Source organism: Fundulus heteroclitus, chromosome 13 (genome assembly GCF_011125445.2).
Source record: "Fundulus heteroclitus isolate FHET01 chromosome 13, MU-UCD_Fhet_4.1, whole genome shotgun sequence".
Taxonomy (NCBI): Eukaryota; Metazoa; Chordata; class Actinopteri; order Cyprinodontiformes; family Fundulidae; genus Fundulus; species Fundulus heteroclitus.
In genome coordinates, this window is record NC_046373.1 from 12,193,308 (window position 1) to 12,209,525 (window position 16,218).

At 40.3% G+C, this 16,218-nt stretch overlaps 1 protein-coding gene across 3 annotated transcripts in view; it reads left to right on the forward strand.

Moving 5' to 3' along the window:
* elmo1 (engulfment and cell motility 1 (ced-12 homolog, C. elegans)) overlaps positions 1-16,218 on the forward strand; it is a 131,088-nt gene that overhangs the window by 24,318 nt on the left and 90,552 nt on the right. The gene's annotated exons all lie outside the window — the stretch shown is intronic.

A 16,218-nucleotide genomic window follows, 5' to 3' on the forward strand; every position in this document is an offset into this window, starting at 1 on the left:
CATGATGATGTTGACGCGCCTCAAAAACTTACATTGTTGAAATTATTTATTTATTTTTCCAGTATTGGTTTCATGAGAGGAGCAATATCTATCAAATGTTTCAAAAAAAATATGAACAATCCCATTCACTGTTGGCTTTTTGGTGAAAATTGCGGCGCTTAAAGAGGCCTATCATGGGCCTATGACTTCACGAATATCACCGCCAGTAGGTCATTCTGGTTGCATAAAAAGATTTTCAGATTGAATTATCTCACCCAGTTGGCGTATTCCATTTTATTTTTGTGTTTTATACTTTGTTTTGGCTCTATCTTGTTAGTAAACGAAGTGCTCTTGTGTATATTTACCTTGACAAGACCACGTGACCGGAGGTACGATATCGCACATCTGCGCAATGAGTAAACAAGGAGAAGCAATGGAGCCGAACGAGTCATCAACACCCAGCGGGTGAACGAAAACAAAGAGGGCAAGTAACCCTGATCCTGTAGACGGAGTTTATTTAGACCACGCCGAGCTGTCACTTTACTGCGAGGCATTGCAGGACGGTCTGCTGGCTCCTTTTAAAAATTTGTATTTGTGGGGCTTTGATTGTAACAACATGCATTCTCAGACATACAATCCATTGCCAAAAGAGTGCACAGATTTAAAAATGATTTTTATAACCATGTTTATTGTTATCACAATAAATACAGCAATATGTCATGTTCAACTTTTAAGTTCAAATCGCCCATCTCTAATGTCTGGTGAACCATTCCTCTATTGACACCAGAGTTTATTTAAAGGAGCATCACCTGATTTTGCACAAATTCGAACTATAAATAAGTAGAACAGTTTAGTTTGAACTTTAAGCCCCGCCCCCAACTGTTTTTTTGTTTTTATTTAGCAATGAGAAAGCCTTAACACGCACCAGACGTGCTTCAATCTTGTTCTCAATTCTCACAAGGCTTCTTCGAGGGACTTTTCTTCGTTGACATAAATGGCTACGTCTTGGGTGAATGATATTTTCTTATGTGAATTGTCAACATTTACATACATGCTATACTATTCTGTTTACATACCCTGTCACACACTGAGCTGGAGAAGCAGCTGCTTAGCAATGGCTCCGCACCTCGTTGTGTCATTGCCACAGAAAAGTTGTCCCAGGTTGTCCTCATTTCACTGCTTATTCCTTCTATAAAAAAACAAAACATGGATCAATTAGCCAACTGTTATTATGAACTTATGTCTTTTAACTCATATTACATAGCATAAAAAGCAGTTTTCTTAAAGAGACAATAAAATCAGGTATAGGTCCTTAAATACATCCTGGTATTTCAAAGAAATTCCAGATCCCATACGTGCTTAAAAGCTTCCATGGGTCCTTTGGAACAGAAACAGACCAAGTGCATCACAGATACTCCACCATGCACTCTTAAACTCTTAAGTATCCTTGAACACGGCACTGTCTACAGTCTTACATAAACAAATAATTACAAAACAAATACTGAAATGACAATTAAAAAAAGCACTGCTGTGGCCCCTGTGCCTTTATTCAGACTTATTCCTATCCAAAACCTAGATTGGATAACCTGCAGGTTCATTCTTATCACAGAAATATGAGATGAAAAAAGCATTTATATATAAAATATTTTTATGTTGTCTAAAATGCTGAACAAAATGATGGCCTGGACGTGGTCTTTCAGCAATTTGCCATGGAAACTCCCTTACCTGGGATGCTCAGTCCTTCACATTCCATTTATCTCACTGTAACACATACCATCCTTGCTCTTGCATTGAGCAAAAGGATTTAAGTTCTGGTAATCTTACAAAGCAGATCTGAAAAAAAAAGCTCTCTGAGCATCAGAGATGGTAACCTTTTAGTTTAAAACCCAAAGACTGAACCCATAATTTCTCTGCATTTTATAACCAACCTTTAGTGTCTCATAACATTTTATGCTTGCAGTATAACTGTTTTATGGTCCCAAATCTGCTCTCTGAAGTCGGTCTTTTCTTATGGTATTACAATTACAATAAGATTGGAAAACCTGATGATTAACTATTTTTTTGTTTTTATTTTTACTTATGTATTATTTGAAATTGTACTTATTGCTTGAGGATTGCAGATGAGTTTTGTGCTGAAAGAGTGTTTTCACTTTTGGCTGCGTTAAGCCTCCTCAAAGTTCTCCTAAACTCAAAGATTAAAAGGTCTTCGTAAAAGCTGAAGATTTGTTTTATTTTCTACCACCTGTGCACATCTAGAGATGGAAAAATCGGATTGAATGAAGAATGCATTGATTTCCCAGTCAGATTTAGGACTGGACATCCATACACATCTCATGTGCATCCTCCGGCTAGTTGTTTTTTTCCTGGCTTGGCCTTTGCAGACTCCCCAACATTGATCATCGAAAACTAGTAATGGAAATTCTTTTCTTTTTTTCTTTTTTTTTTTTACCAGGGGTGTCAATCTCCAGTCCTTAAGGACAGGTGTCCTTCACCTTTTGTTTGTAATCCTGGTCCAACACACCAAAAAAAATGACTGAATTACCTCCTTAGCGTGGAGTCGAGTTCTACAGGGTCCAGCTAATACTGCAGTAATTATTTGGTTCAGGTTAAAGCAGAGACACATCTAAAAGATACATGACACTGGCTCTCAGGGATTGGAGACACTCTATATTTATACTGAGACACATAGGTGGACTCTAGTTACTAATTAAGTGAGTTCTTACACATTTAGTGGCACTGAATGTTATTTAGGAGTATCAGATTATAATAAGTATGAACATCACAGTTGTCAGATGTTTGTAAGCTGCTTTAGGTGGTCCATCACATAAAATCCCAATAGGATGCTGTGAGCTTTGTGACAAAATGTGGAAAAAAAATACAAGGCTGTGTTTTTACCTTTTTACTGCACTGATGTATCATTCCAACAAGACACATGCCTTCAGCATGGAATATGGTTCTACAAAGTTGTGTTAAACACTCTCTTTTGAGGTCATGTTGACAATGTGGTGCGAAGCCAAACGCTAATTAGTTTCCTTTGCTGTCAGGCATTGTAGAGTCATGCTTTTCCCTCTAAAATGAGTGAAACTAAACCTTCACTTCCAGCATTGTTCTTGCATAATCCTCACATCTCTATTCTGAGAGTCACTGCCTGCTCGGAAGACGGGGCGCAGCTCATTTTGCAGCCTGGTTTATCTTTCCCGTAGCGCCGGGGCTTTTTGTTTTCATTGATCAGCTGTGCCGACGCCGTATTCCCGATGAGCAGCGTTTATTCAGTTAAAGAAATATCCCTCAAGAGCAGTGTTGTTTGCTATAGGAAGAGAGCTCTGTAGATTGTGTACATCTTTCCCTTTTGTCCGGAACATTCTTCTTCCCCTGACGTCTGGGTTGTAATTTTAGCCTTTTTTTTTTTGAGGATGTGGAACTTTGTGGGCTTTTTTTTTTTTGGGCTTGGAGGGTTGTTGCACTTGACATTACTGAATTGAATGATCTGAGCCAGTTAAAGCAGACTGAATGGAAGTCTGTTTTTCAGGAATTTCTGGCCTATTTTAAGGACCAGCCAAAAAGGGATTTTGATTACACAATCGCTGCGTTTGTAGGGAAGATATTTTTGTTGCTGTGGGAGAGAGTTTGTATGAGCCAGAGTAGCCGGCATATAGAAGTGGAGAGGTATTGATTTGCCCGGTGGGAACATAGTTTGATTGGTCACACACGGTAGCGTGGGACTGTAGCTCATCATAACTTAATACCGGTCCTGATGGCTTTTTTTTTTTTCTCCCATCCAGTTTCATAATCTGAGTTGTATAGCGATGGAAAGAAACGGGGTCTGTCTATGTTTAAAAAGGTGTTTCTGAAAGGCACCCACTTGGACATTGAGGGGGTGTAAGGGAGATGCTCTGATGCGCTGCCTGTTCTGTGAAAGTAGTCAAGGTCACCTCATGATGGAGGCGTTTTTTTTTTTTTTTCTTTCCTTTTTTGCGCTGGTTGTGAATGAACAATGCTTCGGTGGTCTTTCCTGAGGATACAACACTCCACCTCCTCCAACACAGCCACACATACACATGCATATACATACTTGCAGGCCTCACAGAGAAACAATGGCACTACAGACTTGTTTCCATGACTTTCTTCTCTAACCAACCGAAATGTGCCATCTATCCCCTCCTTAGTCACATGACCTGACAGGGGTTTTTTGTTTGGTTCCTAGCATTCCCCACCATATTTACCGCCTTTCACCCTAACGCACTCAGATGAAAGGGTGCGATGGAACTTTTTCAGGATGACTTGTTCCTTGAAACGTGGCCCCAGAGGCTTTAATCTCTATTGTCCGTGGTGATCACCCAGAAACCTGCCCCCCTCTGCCCTTGCTCTCTGCTGCTTTTGAAGCACTTTCCTGTCTTCTTCAAGTTTCAGAACAACAGACATGTTTGACTAAGTTTTAGGTTTGTTAGAGTAAATAGATTCTGTGTCCTTGGGTGGTGAAAGTAGAGGCTGCAGTTTATGTAGGAGTTGGTGCAACTTCTTGGATGTTCGGTGCGAAACAACCTTTTTTTTCTTTTTTTCAGTTCAATTCAATTTTATTTATATAGCGCCAATTCATGAAACATGTCATCTCGAGGCATTTTACAAAGTCAAAATCAATCATGTTATGCAGATTGGGTCAGATTATACAGATTGGTCAAAAATGTCCTATATAAGGAAACCAGTTGATTGCATCAAAGTCCCGACAAGCAGCATTCACTCCTGGAGAACTGTAGAGCCACAGGGAGAGTCGTCTGCATTGTCCATGGCTTTGCAGCAATCCCTCATACTGAGCAAGCATTAAGCGACAGTTGAAAGAAAAACTCCCCTTTTAACAGGAAGGAAAACCTCCGGCAGAACTGGGCTCAGTATGAACGGTCATCTGCTTCGACCAACTGGGGGTTACAGAAGACAGAGCAGAGACACAACAAGAGAGACAAAAAAGCACAGAAGCTCACATTGATCCAGTAATCTGTTCTACATTAGATGGTAATAGCCGGTGATCTGTCTTCCCTGGATGATGTCACAGCTAACAGAACGTCAGACCAGGTGTACCTACTATGAAGAAAAAAGAGAGAGCAAAAAGTTAAAAGCTGAAATGACAACAGTCATTTCAATGTAATGCAATGCAAAACTGGAGAACAGTAGGAATCAGTAGTGTGAGAAAAATAGGCCCTGATGTCCTCCAGCAGCCTAAGCTTATAGCAGCATAACTATAGAGATAGCTCAGGGTAACATGAGTCACTCTAACTATAAGCTTTTTCAAATGGGAAAGTTTTAAGATTAGTCCTTAAAGCAGCCAGGGTGTCTGCCTCACGGACCAAAAATGCTTCAACATCTTTACATGCTTCAACATCACGCTAGATGATACAAACAATAACATAGCTCTTTGTCACTGATTTACAGAGATTTACAGAAAAACCTTTAAGATGAGAGACCTTTGTTTAGGTGAAAGAGTTTTTGACAAGAGGCTTTGTTCTTCATTATATTGTTAAACATCAGCAGACAGAGGCAACATCAATCTTGGTTCCAGTCTGCACACAGCACCAAAACAGCACCGGTCAAAGCAACCTGATGATGGCAGCAGATTCCATTTCACCCTCCACCCTCATCATCCTTGTCTGCAGCTTTTGGATCCTCGTAAGCCAGCTCTTTTATATCATTGGCCCTGGTCGCACTGCTCTGTACTGGTTCATATGTTATCACACCAACCGGACAGAATTCAGGACTCACACAGTCGCTTATGGAGTTCTCTAAGGATGCTTCCTTAGTCCCGCCCTCTTCAACATCTTCATGCTTTCCTCAGGCCAAGTCCTCTGTCACCATGGAGTATCAAACCATTGTTACCCAGATGACACTTAACTTTACATAAAAATGGACTTCTGCCCTTCTCCTCGTTCATCAACCAATGGCACCCCTGCCATTGTCCACACTCTGCAAGGAACAGACAAAAACACGGATGAACCATAACTTCCTGAATCTGGACAGCTCCAAAATTCTAATTGGCGCTCCACTCATAACCACCATCATTTTCTCTGCTCAGAACATCCCTCTCTCCTCTTCTGTCACCAGCCTTGGTGTCCAGTTTGATCCCCATCTGACTTTTGACTTCCACATTAAGCACTTCTGCATTACTCCAGTCCTCCATTTCCTCTATTGGCTCTAAAGCTGTAGAAGAGCCCCTTAACAAAGACGTAGAATCAGACGCCAGATTCAGCAAAATTGTTGTTTCAGGATTTCTGGAACATATAATTCATAAAACACAACTTAATGGATGTTATGTACTTAAATGGTCAACATGTGGTGAATAGTTATAAATGCAAAATTCATAGTACCTTTGTAATAACAAAATTTTGGGAAGAATATTCAAGCCACTCAAAGTAATTCTCAGTCGAAATACCATTTCTGTATCCATGGTTCTCCATCCAGCATCATTCTTATGGACCAGCTGATGTACACCAAAAGCTTCAGTGGGCTGGAACCAATCCCCGGCATCTGTGGCTCAGAGGACTCACATAGCATAGCTGGCATCTTGATCTCCCAATCTAAAATTTCTAGTCAGGGTAATTTCAGGTTGGGAAATATCTGACATGTCTTTGGAGGAAGGCTGTAGTCACACACTCCTCCCTCTGCAAAAAGTATTCATGTTAGTTCTGTTTATACTGTAAATCTGCATTGTCTGACTTCATGAACCCAACTCTACAACAGATATTTAATTTCTCTTTGCTGATTACATTCATCTTCATTGGTTATAAGGCTGCTGACAGAGTTTCTACACATTTTTCATGTTAGATCTCTGCGCATCTTTAGATTAAAATTTCCAAACACCTCAGCCCATTCTTAAATCCAAAAGTTCACTATGGATTCATGGCAAATGTTAAAATTGTATTGATGCTTTTAATATGGAGCCTGAAAAAACTGAATGGATGGATGATGCACGGATGATGGCAAAAAAAGGTAATGGGACAAATAGATGATTGGGTGGACCGATGGATGGACAAAGAGATGGACACAGGAATAAGAAACAGTAAGACTGATTGGTTGGTGGAAGATCAGGTAACGTGATGGACAAATGGATTGATGGAGGGCTGGCTGGACAGATGAAAAGATGATGGACAAATGGATAGATACATGTATGCATGGATGGCTGGGCAAACATATGAATGATTGATTAGATGGACAAATAATTAAGGGATTGATGGATGAACAGATGGACAAACCAATGCATAAAAAACAGATGGACCTAGGATAAAGAAACATGAATGAATGAATGAATGAATGAATAAAACACTGACAAAATAACAGGCTGACAGATGGATTGATGGATAAACTCATGGACAAACCAATGAATTCACAAACATAGATTTAGGATGGACAAAAGGATTGCTGATGTCATGGAAGGACAAACAGATGGACAGAAAATGGATAAATGGATGGGTGGATAAATGAATCAATAGACAACCTGCTGGATTGAAGGTCAGATGAATGAATTGATCAACTTTGTTTTGCTTCTTTTTCCACACATATCTAGACCTGACGTTGATTTAAGCCTTAGAAAAGGCTTAAATCAAAGTCTATAGTGTTCCTGTCATCTCAGGAAGTCTGTGTGTCTTTGTTTCCTGCTGTTATAAAAGCTTCCTGCTCCAGATCAGCTTTCTTGGCCACTGTTTAAACATTTTCCCCTAAGTCAGTCCTACTATATTCTCCAGCTTGACAGGAATACACTGTGGAGATAGTGGGCGTTTGACCTGATTATGCTGTTTCCAAACGGCATAGAGCACCGGGTCATATCGTCAGTGACTCACGAACCCTGTGGGCTCCCCCACTATTTCACACTCGCGCTCATTCTCCCTTTTCCCTCACTGACGGTGAAAAGGCTTCCAGGGTAAACACCTAATTGCGCGCCTCGTTTTGGTTTTAAAGCTCTCATTGCCACCCTCGATGCTGACTGATATTGAGTTATGCAATGTGGGAGGATGGCATGTTATTTTTACATCCAGAGAGGAAAGACATTGGGTTTGAACAGAGCACATGGCCTATTGTTTTTCTGCTAGCAGGGGAATAGAGGAAAAACAACATGTATAACAGTCACCTTACGCAACGCTCTTGAATTATCCACACTGGAAAGTGGACAGACGGTTAAATCTGCACGTTAGGCATAATGGTGCAGATTACGTTTTATAAGCGCTGAAACGTCTAAAATAATCCTGCGCAGGGATGAATCAGCGGGGGATAATGAGACCTAGTGGCTCGTTGTTCATTCATTAAAATTGCTGTCCAGATGGTTGTTATTAACCACTTTAACGTCTAGTTGTTTTGATTACCCAAATAATGTTGTCTAGAAGTTATAGCTCCACCCTTAACCCACATTCTGAGCCCTAACCCCACCGTCCGCAGATTGATCTTGATATGATGTAATGTGAGGGTAGGGTTACAAAGTTTTATAGGCCGTATATTTGGGGATTTTGCTGGGGTACATTCATAATAGGAAGCATATGAGCTGTGTTTGCAGGTAGACTCAATAATTGAATTCTCTTCTTTGATAAATAATTTTTACTGGCTGATAAATAAATCCTGTTTGTAGTCTCCTGTTAGATTTTCTTTCCATGTTGCTTTTGTTTTCATTTTAAGTAGCAAAAATAGTGTTGGATCATTTCAATATGTGAGCCTGCTCCTCATTTGGTAACTGTTTACTTTACATATAGGCATGTTGAGGTTCTGGCTACTTATTTTCATTAAATCTGCAATACTTTCTGCTTATTAATGTAGCATTCTGCTTCATAGCTAGGTATTTGAACCACTTCATCGTTTTAGTGCAACAGAATATGTGTAGATGCTTGGGTAACAATGGCAACATAGGTATTGATCTTCCGATGTCTCTTTTACTTTTGATTTGAACATTTTCTGCTATGAAATGGGACTTTTATTTAACAACTTGATAGACACCCAGACATCAAGTACTGGTTGTCTAACAAGTATACAATAGTGCTATTGCTTACTTTTTGGTTTGAAAAATTACAGATTTACATGAAATTACATATTGCATACTACAATATGTGGTCTCTGCACAATCGGATATAACATTCTTTCTTAGTTTTCCCTTAGCCTGCAAATATTCCTGTGGTATGTCATGGAGTCGCAATTGTTTTTGCAGTTTCACCAATCTCAAAACAGCGGAAGGGGGCAGCATGAGATTCTTACAGTATGATGGCCTTGAGTACAGATAGCACAGTTTTACAATGTTCACACAAATGTGCTATGAAGTAAACTAAAACATGATCACATTCCTTTTAAAAGAAAAGCAATGGTTATTCAAACTTGTAGTAAATTACTGTAACATCTTACTTATTACAGGAATGATCATATTATCTATGACCTTTATGTTATTTTAAGCTTGATACATAAATTAAAGGGGAAAAAAGGGGATGTCCGTTAAATGGTGTTGTTTTCCAGTACTTATTGTCAAAGATGTGAGACCTCTTTGGTGTTCTGCTCCTCATAGACTAACATAAGTGTTAGAAACCGAAATAAGCTGGTTAGTCAGGCTGTCTGCTCTGGCAGCCAACCTGCCGCCAACACAAATGGTCCGTAGCTTGCTAATTCAATTTTAAAATAGAGTTATGCTAGTAAAGGTTATGGGTGGTGCACGTTTAGTATCCACATTTCCTTTCCTGGAAATATTTCCAAACAGCTGAGATTGTTTTTCTGTAAATGAGGTAAAAGTAAACTGCTCTTCTTTTAGCAATCCAGCAGCAACATGTGGGGGAGGAGCAATATTTAGTTACTGTGATTTGTACTGCTGGGAAAAAAAAACCTTAACGTTGGTCACTTTTACTGGCATTCACATTAAGAACACAATAAACCAAAAAAGATATGACATTTTTAACAATTGTTCCAGCAATAAATATTTTTTACCTTTTTTTTAATAAGAAATATAACAAAATAGGCAATTTAATTATTGGTGTGACAGTGTTGGTTTTTTTAACAGGAGAAATACTGCTCATGTTTCCATCTTGCTCACCGACTTTCACGTGTTTATAGTTTATGTTAGTAAGTGTACGTTGACATTAATGACTCCCCCTCTGAATTATAGACACTGACTTCCATAATTTTCCTCTACCCTGACATTTGCATAATTTACATATTAGTTTTCGGCTTTTCCCTCGTACTACAGAGAGAGAAACAAGAAAATGAAAATGTCTAGGTGACTGAACTAAGTGAGGCTGACTGGAGCTGTGAGCGTGTAATTTACAGGTAATTGAGGAGAAAGGAGGGGATGACAACAGCCAAGAGAAGATGCAGAGAGAAGTTAAAGTGCAGCTTCTCGCCTAACGATCCTACTTTAGATGGGAGGACATTGGAAAGCATTACAAGCTGTAGCCGGTCCCCCTCATGCTGTGGTGACCCAAAGAAACGCATCACAATGGGCTTAAATGACTAGAGACCTGTCGCCCTGATGTCTGTGGTCATGAAATCTTTTGAGCAACTGGTGTTGAAGCATCTGACATACGCCAGGATCCTGTTTGTGGACCTCACCTCGGCCTTTAAGCATCATTAACCCAGTCATCCTCCGCCACATGCCCCCCCAGCTCACATTAACAGCTTCCATCTGTTGGCGGATCACCAGCTTCCTGTGGAGCATCTTCTTCCACACAAGAACCAACATCACCGCCACCTCCGGACATGCTGGTCATTTTCTATACTGCCATCATTCCTGGTTCTGGATTTGTCCATTACCGTTTGGCTCATCCACAAGCAGGACAGGTCCAACCTGCAACAAACAATTAGGTCAGCGGAGAAGATCACCGGGGCTGACCCTGGCTCCATCCTTTCCAGGACTTATACAGGTCTAGAGTCAGGAAAAGGGCTGCCATGCTATGCTGTCAGTGCTACAGAGATCTTGTTGCAAAAAACACTTGCCACAGTGACATTTTCCTCAGCCTGTCAATCTGATGAACACATTGGACACCTTACAGCTACACTGCTGTGAAACAAAAAAAAGTATGTGGCACGTTCACAACTCGCAACCTCTCCTTTTCTCTCTACATAAAAAAACACGCTGTTCTTATGTATACAAAATGTCTAAATTGTAATTGCTGTAACCAAAGTCAAATTCCTTGATTGTGCACACAATCGTGGGTGACTTAAGATGATTGTGATTCCTACTCCCTTTGAAATGGCAAACCTTGGAAATACAGGTATAAAACACCCAGCAAATGGTACCCACTACGTATTTAATAGCGGAACGAGTATTGCACCTATAAAAAGTGACTGCACACCTCGCTGTAACCCTGCTAGTTACGGAAGGTGGTGTTTTGCACGTCGTCTACTCTGTTCACAGAAGATTAATGCATGTTTCATGACACCTGCATTCTACTGATGGCGGTGTTAGACAAGCTCGAAATCATCAGCCACACACAAGCTCTTGTGAAGACATTGCAGTCCTTATTTTTGGGATAATAGGAGGACACTTAAACAATTCGTGGGCAGTGAGACCCTGGCAAAAACACCGTGCTTGACATTTAATGCCGTGAGATACACCCAGGAGTGTTTGGCCCTATTAAGAAGGTGCTGGAGCTAGCAGTTTGGGTGCCTATTAGGACCGGCTCTTTGCTTTCCTTTTCACACTACTGCTGTTAATGTCAAATAAAAAGTGGAATTCGGAGAATGTTTTGCCCATTTTTTTTTGCAAAAGAAATAAAAGAGTAAAACTATGCCGTTAATGCAGACGCTGTCGTCAAATTGGCATCCGATGCAGTGGAATGCAGTCGTACATTAACACTTGTAGAAAGGAGGTTTGCTGATGATGACCTTGTATCCTTGCCTGGATGTTATGCAGGTGGTTCTGGAAATACTAATCCCACCTCCTGTCTCAGTATTACTAATCTTAGCGCTTTTTGGTGCCTGTTCAAGTTTTGCTGGTACTGTTGTCCGCTACATTGCTTTGCAAAGGGAAGGCGTTCATAATCCTTAAACTTTTGCACAATTTGTCATGCTACAACAACAAATGTAAACTTGTTCATGGGGATCGTGTGTGATGAGACCAACCGTGATGGTGAAAAGGAAATTATGAAAGGATTTGAGCTCCCCTTGCTGCGATGACGACTGTCACAGAAATATTTGGATAGAAGTCTGTATACCTGCTTTTCACTTGAAAAGACTAAATAGTTTTTTCACTTCTTCATGATTTTATTCACATCTTATCAGTTTTCAGATATCCCCACAAGATTATCAACTGATTTATATATGAATATTTATGCATGCTTCACATTTCAGGAATTCAGTTTGGGAAAATTTTAAAAACCATCAAAAGCTTGGGTCTGTCACTTAAAATCCTAATAAAATGCGTAATTATGTGGTTGTAATATGGCAAACATCAAAGTTCAGAGGGTCTAGACGCTTTTGCAAGCTATTGCACATGGGGTAAGGTTGATGTGAATAACGCTCTGGTCTCATTGCCCAGGTGTAATTCAGTGAAATTACAGCAATCTGATGTAACATGTCTTTCTCCATAATTTAATCCCAGTATGTGCTTCAGTAAATATTGTCTCGTTCAGACTTTTTCAACTGTCCTCATTGTTGTGCCTGCGTAATCACTTGTTTGTTAATTTTGTATGAGAGAGCAATTATAGTCCGATGCAGTTAAAGTTATGTTTTTCTAGCCTTATTTGCTATGAGGTGCAGGGTAATATGTGGTCGCCTTCAATTGGGACGTGTACAGTTTAATGTGCAGTTTGGAAACAAAGGAAAAGTCATAGTTTTTTGTTCTTCTAAGTCAACATAAGAATTTATTGCCAGCTTCTGTATGTTGCTGAAATACTTATTGAGAGCTTTTGAAAGTTCTCTTAAGTGTAATACATGCAGATGTGGTTTTAAATAACAGAGGCTTAGCACACATATAATTTTCATGTATCGTATAACAAAAAATAAAAACAGGGCAGATGTACCGATTAATTTAATGTAAAGAATATAAGCAAAAAAAAAGAGATTAAATAAGGAAAAAGTGGTTACTAACCCTAACAAACCATCCGCCTACTGACGTCAGATTCTGTCTGATATTTTTTTCTGTGACACGCATTTGTGTTTTACATTTTCGTCTCTCCGCCGTCACTGTCATCTGGAGCCATTTTGGGGCGAGTGCAACCATAAGCTGGCATTCCTGAAATACCAACATTACAAACAAGCAGTCATAATGTGGGCTGCAGGCAGAGCCACGGCTCCCTGGTAATAGCTTCTCTTCAGTGAATCAAACAAAAATAACAGATAATTGTTCTGGCTATTACTGAGGTTGTATTTTATGGTTTGTGATAATAAATAAACTGTTTGTTAGTATGCATCGAACGTTGAAAGCTGAGATACTCTTAATATGAGAGTCATTACTCTTGTTCAATTGCCTAATTGCCAGAAAATAAGGCTAATCCTTATAGCATCAATGCAGAACTATTGTTGTTTTTGTGCCGTTGCACAAACATGGATTTTACGAGGAGTATAAACTTAACGGGCCTCATGAAATTTATGAATGATGCGCCATGTCTTTTTCAAAGAACAAATTGCCAAGGTGACACACCTAACCAAGGCAAAACGAAGCCAAGACAAAAGTTTAAATCCTTGCTAATCCCCGGCGCTGCCAGATATAGACTGGTGAAAAATGAATCCAGATGTTGCGAGGAAGCCTCTGGACTGCCAACTACTCGCAGCTCAGACACAGACAGGTCATCACTAGAAATTACAGCATAGTTACAGGGACTGGAATGGAAAGATACAGATAGTTAATCTTGTCTCTAACATTTACAGGGAAAGGCCGACCGTGACTGAGTTCACTGATTTGTCGATTCCTGCCTCTGTTCATAGTCCCACGTTACCATTTAATCTCGCCTTTATCATTTCCTACCTGTAGGTAAACAATTTTGGACCCATTTTCCTTCTCATGTTAGTAATATTAAATAATTATTGACAGAACTAATCATAAAAGTCTTCGGAATTTCAATTAACAGTATATTACCTACTAGTAATTTTATATTGCACCCTGTTTTTAACTGTTGCTCTGCTCCCGTTTGGGTCATTTGATTCTAAAAACATAAAAAGAGATGATGAACCCTACATTTTTCAGACTAACATTTTTGTTAGTGACCTCCTGCTGGTAGATGGTATTTATTAGAGCACCCACTGTAACCCTTGAGCAAATTAGTGGAAAGCACATGAAATAATTGCCTTTCGATCCCAACTGAAAAACTTGGGTATGAAACGACTAAACGACACAAGTACCAAGATTTAACTGATGAAAAATGACCAGCGTCCCTCAAGGACGAAGCGCCAAAACAAAAGCCTCTCGTTTACCTGTCTCAGCGAGTGTAAACCGACGTGTTTGGGGACAACGGCGAGAAGCAACGTGAAAAACAAAACAAACAATATAACCAAACCTTGACTCATTCTGCAGGAGTAAACAATGGCAAACAAACAAGGCGCCGTTTAACTGAGTCTCCGATGACTAATCAACGGTCCTTGTGCTGCGACACTATTTTACACGCTGAAATAACGAGCCATTATGAACAAAGCTATGACACACAGCACACCTACAAGGCTGAGCAGCTTGCAGTAAATCCCAGACCGCTTGTGTTTTGTGACACTTTCAGGCTTGAGACACCTTAACCACATTTCATAGATGTAAGGGACTAAGGGTCATCTGTTCCCCCTTGGGAGGTTGAGCACTTGCTTCCTCGCCCCACCACCCTATGTTGGGATTGGCACATAACACCATCTTTCCCAAAATGCATAAGAGCATATGTCAGTGAGTGAATATGACTTTTAATTTTAAATTGAGTTGATGGTAAGTCCGTTAAAGCACTAGAAGACTAACAGCTGGTGGAAGTGGACAAGATATGAAGGGTTAAGATGTCTTGTAGAGCGGTTCATCTCCATCGCTTCGCTGTTGTTGGACTGCTTCCCAACTACGTAGATGATCCAGTGGTCTTTTGCCTTTTAATACACAGGCTCAGACACTAGTTGTGTATGCGGGTTGAATAACGAGTAAGAATCCGAACTAGGTAGCTGTCACGTCCATGCACCAGTCATGAGTAAGCTCTCAGACATTAGTGTCAAGGTTAGCATGAGTTGTTTAAGGCGGCTCAGTACCGTAATTGAGAGTTTAAGAGAGTAGAGAATGTCTTTGCGGTTAAACAGGTTTTACATTTTGGAAAAACAACAAGGTGAGTGAATCTTAAGGGAATTTAACAGGTAGAGCATTTAAAAAACAAAATAAAAACAAGTAGCTTGGACATTGCCGTTGACTCTTTGTGGAGAAGAGCATCTCTGAGAGGATGAGAATGCCTGGATTAAAAAAAGTACCCATGCCAGGGCAGTGGGTGGATAAATGAATACAAAGCTAGAGAGTTCTGCGTAGGAATCATCCATCACAATTGCAGTTTCCTTTCCGTGCTTCACGTTTCCTCACAGTACTAAACGTTTTCAACCCACAACTGAAGAAAAATGGCATATGAGGGCGCCGGCTCCATCGAGCGCTACACCTGCGGGCATTGCTGCCAGTGTTTTATTGGTGGCCTAGTGAGCAGGGCGCTCGCATCCTGGGAAGACTGCAAGTTCCCTCGGTTCAAATCCCACACACTGCCACTCTGGGTCCTTGAGCAAGTCCTTTAGTCCCAGATTGCTCCCCGGGCAAATAATTTCTTAATTTGTTATCATTTTAAATCAAGACCTGCTATGTTTATAGTAGTTTAGTTCTGCTATGTGCTGGGGTAGCTAGCCTGCAGTTAGCTGCTATCAGCGATGCTGGAGATCTTCGGAGCTTATTTCCTAAGGTCAGGATAGCGTTTAAGTTTGCTTCTGCTGAAAATAATGACTGCAGCCCTGCTCCGCTCTCATTATGCTCTCTGTTTGCTCTCTGATATTTTTTTCAGTTGACTCAAAACCTTAGTGGGGCTATAATTTTCTTCCTCTGGCTTGTTTGTTTTCCCTGGTGTTGCTGTAGTTGAAGGAAGGGGGGGAAAAAAAGAGATTCTCCCTGGGAATGTAAGTTGGAAGCAAATATCTTGAATGTTTGCATTTTTGGGGCTTGCAGGAACTAAAGCTGACCTCATCCTGGGTGGAGTAAACATCTGTTTTTTTTTTTCTTTCACCATCTCTTTCACAGAGGAATAGCTGAGCGCTGAGTCTGAAATAGCTGTCGGTTTTTGACTCCAAGTAAAAGCGATCATTGCGACAGAA